Source organism: Molossus molossus, unplaced genomic scaffold (assembly GCF_014108415.1).
Source record: "Molossus molossus isolate mMolMol1 unplaced genomic scaffold, mMolMol1.p scaffold_m16_p_6, whole genome shotgun sequence".
Taxonomy (NCBI): domain Eukaryota; kingdom Metazoa; phylum Chordata; class Mammalia; order Chiroptera; family Molossidae; genus Molossus; species Molossus molossus.
The window spans coordinates 20,334,730-20,341,156 of record NW_023425399.1 but is presented as its reverse complement, the minus strand read 5'-3'; positions in this window follow the sequence as shown (position 1 = coordinate 20,341,156).

Below are 6,427 nucleotides of genomic sequence, written 5' to 3'. Positions count from 1 at the left end.
ATTGAAAAACAAAATTAAATAAACAATATCATTTATAATTGCGCCAAAATAATAAAGGACTTAGGGATAAATATAATAAAATATATGATAGATATTTATGCTGAAAACTTTAAAGCACCAATGAAGGCAATAAAATAATATATAAAAAATGGAATGTGGGAGCATCTGAGATCTTGCGCCCCAGCATATATTGTCAGCTTGGCTCAAATAAACTCTTATAAAAATTGTTTTAAAATAATAATAGATAAATAGTGGAATCATATCACATGTTCACTGACTGGAAGGCTCAATTCTATTAAGTTGTCAGTTCTCCCCAAATTGGCATACAGATTCAACACAAGCCCAATAAAATCCCATCAAGATTTTTTTTGAGATGTCAATAAGTTGATTCTAAAATTTATATGAAAAGGCCAAGTAACTAGAAAGCTAAAACAACTTTGAAAAAGTAGAACATTGGCCCTGGCCAGGTTACTGGGTTGGTTGGAGCATCGTTCTGATATGCAAAAATTGCAGGTTCGATCCCCGGTAAGGTCACATACAAGAAGTAACTAATAAGTGAAACAACAAATTGATCTCTCTCTCTCTCAAATCAATAAATTGATTAAAAAAATTTTTTTCCTTTATTGATTTTAGAGAGAGAGAGAGAAGAAGTGAGACAGGGAGAGAGATAGAGACATCGGTGAGAGAGAACATCGACTGACTGCCTCCTGCATGCCTCCCACTGGGGATTTGGCCCACAACCTGGACACATATCCTGACCAGGAATCGAACTGGCGACCTCTTGGTGCATGGGTCGATGCTCAACCACTCAGACACATGGGCCAGACTCAAATCAATAAATTTGAAAAGAAAAAGAACAGCCCTGGCTGGTTTGGTCAGTCCGTGGACCAAAGAGTTGCAGGTTCTATTCCGACCAAGGGCATGTACCTTGGTTGCAGGGTTGTGGTTCGTCCCCAGCCCTGGTCGGGGTCCTGCAGGAGGCAACCAATCAATGTCTCTCTCACATCGATGTTTTTTTTTTTTCTCTCTCTCTCCCCTGCCCCCTCCTCCCTTATTCTCTATCTAAAGATAAATGGAAAAAATATCCTCGGGTGAGGATTAAATAAAAATGAAATAAAATCATCCAAAAAAAAGAAAAAGAACATTACTGGAGAACTTGCACTATCTAATTTCAAGACTCACTAGACTACTACACTGATAAAGACAGTGTAGTATTGGCAAAAGGATAGATGCACAGATCAATAGAACAGAGCAGAGAGTCCAGAAATAGAGTGACATAAATATGGCCAATCGATTTTTTTTTACAAAAGGGTAACGGGGAAAGGTTGTCTTTTCAATAAACAATTCTGGGGTAATTGGACATTCATATGCAAAAATATAAACCTCGACCTATACTTTACATTTTTTTATTTTATTTTAAATTTTATTTAAAAATTTTTTATTTTAAAACTTTAGTTGGAATAGATCATAGACCTAAATGTAAACTTATGAAGTGTTTAGAAGAAAGCAAATGAGAAATCTTTGTCAACTTGGGTTAGACAGAGTCCTTAAATGCAACATTCAAGCAACATTTAAGCAAAATTCATAAAAGGAAATTTTGATAAATTGGACTATAGGAATAGAGAACACATCAGTGTTGGGAGGGCTTAAGGGTAGAGAAGGTTTTGACTACAAAGGGGTAACACATGAACATTTTGTATTTTGGTTGTGATGGTTACATGACTGTGTATTTGTCAAAACTCACAGAACTATATACCAAAAAGTGAATTTTACTGATACAAATTACAATTAAGCAATTAAGATATATATATAACATATATATGTGTATATGTATATATGGCCATGGCCAGTTTTGCTCAGTGGTTAGAGCATTGGCCCATGGACCAATGAGTTGAGGGTTTGAGTCTGGTCAAGGGCACGTACCTCGGTTGCAGTTTGTCCCTGGTCCGGAGGCAACCAATCGATGTCTCTCTCTCATGTCCATGTTTCTCTCTCTCTCTTTTCTTTCCCTCCCTCCAACTCTATCTGAAGATAAATAGAAAAAAAAAATCCTCGGATGAGGATTTAAAATATACATGTATATATATACACATACACATATATATGTATATATGAATTTTTGAAAAGTTTTCTCCTCATATTACTATCAAGTCACATCTCATAAATTCTGTATTTGCACAATTAATTTTTTGAGCCCAAGATTAGGACTGCTTTAATCCCTGTTCATATTCTATTTTCTGTCATTCCAGAACCTAAAACTTCATCATTTGGAATTTATTCTTTTTGAGTAGGTTATTCTTCCTGTCTCAAGAAGGTCCAACTCCTATTATTAGGAGTGGCAAAATAACACACCATCTGCCATTAGCACTTTAACAGGGATCCATTTATTTATTTATTTTTATTGCCTCACCAAGAAACTTTATTTAATGCAGTCTTGAGATCTGTCACTCCTTAATATCCATGCAAACTTAAAATTAGCATTATAGCCCTTGCCAGTTAGCTCAGGTGGTTAGAGCATCGTCCCGATATGGCAAGTTTGCAGGTTTGACCCCAGGTCAGGGCACATACAAGAGTCAACCAATGAATGCATAAATAAGTGGAACAACAAATCAATCTCTTTCTCTCTCTCTCCAATAAAAAATTAAAATTAGCATCACTGGGAATTTCATCACACAAATTGCAGTTCTCAATGCTAAGGAATCCATTTATTGGGTTAACTAGCTGTCATCGAGGATGGCAGTGAGCCAGGCTCTGAGGGCCAGGACACAGGACAGATGTGCTTTGATGGAGGAAAGGAAAAGGCCTGCAGCATAGCACAGCCACAGGGCACCAGAGGCTAGAGGCAGAGGTGAGAGGGCAGTGATCAGAGAGCAGAGATGAGAGCATGCCAAGAACACACTGCGCTAACTTCACAGCTTTGCCTCCGGCTGGCTCTGGACTTAAGCCAGTCTCTTCCTTGAACTTTCATTTCCTCTCTTCTGAATCTGTCAGCCTCTACTCACATCTGTTCCATAGAGTAACCAAGATCCTCATCCTCTGTCCCCATTTATTCAGCAGATATTTATCGTAACTGACTCTAATAACACTTTCTTCTGTTCATACAACACTAAAGCCCTTTTAAATCTGATTATCTCTTTTGATCCAAGGGAAGGAGAATTAGCCCTAATTTCCAGAGATGGAAATAGAGTCTCAGAAATGGTAAGTGATTTACCCAAGGTCACCCTTTCAGTACTGAGGCCTAGACTCTTTCCATTAGCTATGCTCTGCTGCCCCCTACTGTGCACTTAGCATTAGATAGTAAATTGTAAAGACAACACACAATTGCTACAATAATTTAACAAGTATTTATTGAGATCCAGCTATGTGCCAGAAAAACAGACAGGCATGATCCTTGTGCACATGGAGCTTATAATGTAGAAGGGGAGATACAATTACACAAATAATCACAGAATTACAATTTAGATAAGTACTATGAAATACAAGGTGCTATGTGAGGGTATAGATTAGGGTTATACATCCTAGTCTGGATATTTGGGGAAATCTTTCATGAAGTGGAATCCGTAGGAATGGAATATTTATTGACTATGGAGGAGTTGAGGTATCAAGGATGCCTCCCAGCTCTCTGGCATGAAGCGGGCAGGTAAAGTATTGTTACCAAGTTGGGGAAGCCTAGAAGAGGATGAGATTTTGAATAGGAAGAACATGAGCTTGGCTTTGCCTTTCGCAGTTTGCAAATCCTGTGAGACATTCAAGTATAGCTGTAGAGTGGGCTACTGGATTTAGGAGTGCAGGAGCAAGGTCTAGGCTAGAGAGAGACATTTGGGAGTTGTTGGAATACAGGTGATATTTGAAATGGTGGTAATGGATGAAGTCTCTTAGCAAGAAAAGATCAGAAAGAAAGGAGAGCTTATAACTGTCCTGAGAAACTCCTGAATTTTAAAGTTATTTGGAAGAGATGGAATAGAAAAGGAAACTTGGAATGAGGGGACTTGAAGTAGGGAGGAAAGTCAGGAGAGTGTGGCAGTATCAGAGCCAGGAGAAGAGTGTGTTTCAGGAGGGAGACTGGTCAACAAGGGTGGGAATTCCAAAGAAATCAAATAGAAGTTATGAACCTGGCCAGCCTGGTGAAGCAGAGGCCTGGAGGTTGAGAAGACCAGGCCAGGACCTCCTAGAAAACTCTCCAGAGGCCACCATCATGTGTTGTCTTAAACCAGTGGTCTTCATATTTTTTCTCACATATCACCAAACATAATTTAAATAAATGATGCCACTCATCATTAAAAAATGGTTCTCTGAAACCGATATATATATATTTTAATCCTCACCCATGGATATTTTTTCTATTTATCTTCAAATAGAGTGGGAGGGAGAGAGAGAGACACATCAACTGGTTGCCTCCCGCATGACCCTGACCAGGGCTGGGACGAACCACAACTGAGGTACATGACCTTTACCAGAATCGAAACCGAGACTCATTGGTCTGCGGGCCGACATTCTAACCGCTGAGCCAAACTGGCCAGGGCAAAACTGATATATATATATATATATATATATATATATATATATATATATATATATATATATATATTTCTCCTCACCCAAGGACATTTCTCCATTTTTTTGTTTAGATAGAGTGGGAGGGAGAGAGAGGGGGAGAGAGAGAGAGAGAAACATCGACGTGAAAGGGACACATCGAGTGGCTGCCTTCTGCACAACCCAACCAGGACTGGGGACAAACTGCAACAGAGGTACATGCCCTTAGCGAGAACCGAACCTGAGTCTCTCTGGACCACAGGCCAATGCTCTAACCGCTGAGCCAAACCGGCCAGGGCAAAACTGATATTTTTTATTGTTCCTCTGTCACCTCCAGGGTTTATTATTGCCCCAGTCAATATACCATAGTAAGTTTCAGGGTGGGCCAGGGATATGCCTTTCTTATGAAGACTAGCAGAACTACAATTATGAAGGAAAAGCCAGCTTGGAGCCTCAGACCCAGGACCTTTCTCAGGTAGAGTGCATCTAGAAGCTGAGAATCTGGAAATGAATTCCCTTAAAAATATCAGTGCATGAGGACCCTTAGAGAGTCTTCATGGGTCATAGGGATATTGCATACCCCCACTTGAAAGCTAGTGTTGCAAAGGATTAGGGGCAATCTGAAACTCCTGCCAGGTTCCTGGAACCTGGAACTGACTGATGGGACCAGCTGCCCCATCAGACCCCTATTTTAAATACTTAAAGAGCATAAAGAGTTTCAGAGATGGGTTTGGGTGGTTTGGGGGATCCTCTAAAAGCTTGCCAATTCAGGCATCTCCCATCACTCCAAGGGACCATCTGAAACTATATCATGGCTCTTTTAAGAGCCATCCATCAGGGCCTGCTGGCCTCAGTGAAATTAGAGTCCGATCTGACTTAGCAACATGAAGGCGAAATGTTAACTGTGAAGCAATGTGACATTACTTAGCACACCCATCCACACTATTCACTCCAACTCATGTTTTCAACTCCCATGTGCTAGGCAGTGTGTGAAGTGCTAGGGCAGTGGTTCTCAACCTTCCTGATGCTGCGACCCTTTAATACAGTTCCTCATGTTGTATGTGGGTGTATCTACCTGTGGGCAGACCCGCCTGGAGACGGACAGAGGAGCAGTGTCTCAGTTCCTAAGACCATTGGAAATATGTGTTTTCCAATGGTCTTAGGCGACCCCTGTGAAAGGGTTGTTCGATCCCCAAAGGGGTCACAACCCACAGGTTGAGAACCGCTGTGCTAGGGCTACAAAAATAAGCATAAGCCTCCCTGGCTGGTTTGGCTCAGCAGTTAGAGCATCGGCCTGCGGACCGGAGAGACCCGGGTTTGGTTCCCGCTAAGGGCACGAACCTCCTTTGCAGTTTGTTCCTGGCCCTGGTTGGGGTCGGTCGTGCGGGTGGCAACCACTCTATGTGTCTCTTTCACATCGATGTTTCTCTCTCTTTTCCTCCCTCGCTCCCTCCCACTCTATCTGAGGATAAATGCAAATATGTCCTCGGGTGAGGATAAAAAAAAAAAAAATAAGCCTAACCCATTGGCCAAACCCTTGAGATAATGATGGAGCTAAATTAAGGTCTTTTCATGACAGTGATACAGATCGACATTGTTCTTTTGCACACCTACCTTGTGTTCCTCTGTTTAGATGTAGCAGTTTCCCCAGTTGGAAAATATTTAGGGTTGATTTTGATCTTTTAAATTGTGAAGAATGCCGCAATGAATAATTTTGTATGGTTGTCTTTACACAATTGGAAGGATTAGCTATCTAGGACAAAGTCTCAGAATTAGAGTTGTTGGGTCAAAGGTATGCTCATTTTCAAGGTGGAGAGGCATTGCTGATGTGTGCTCCAAAGAGAGTTACATCAATTTAAACACCCTCAACAGTACTTCCCTCACGCCCTCTTTA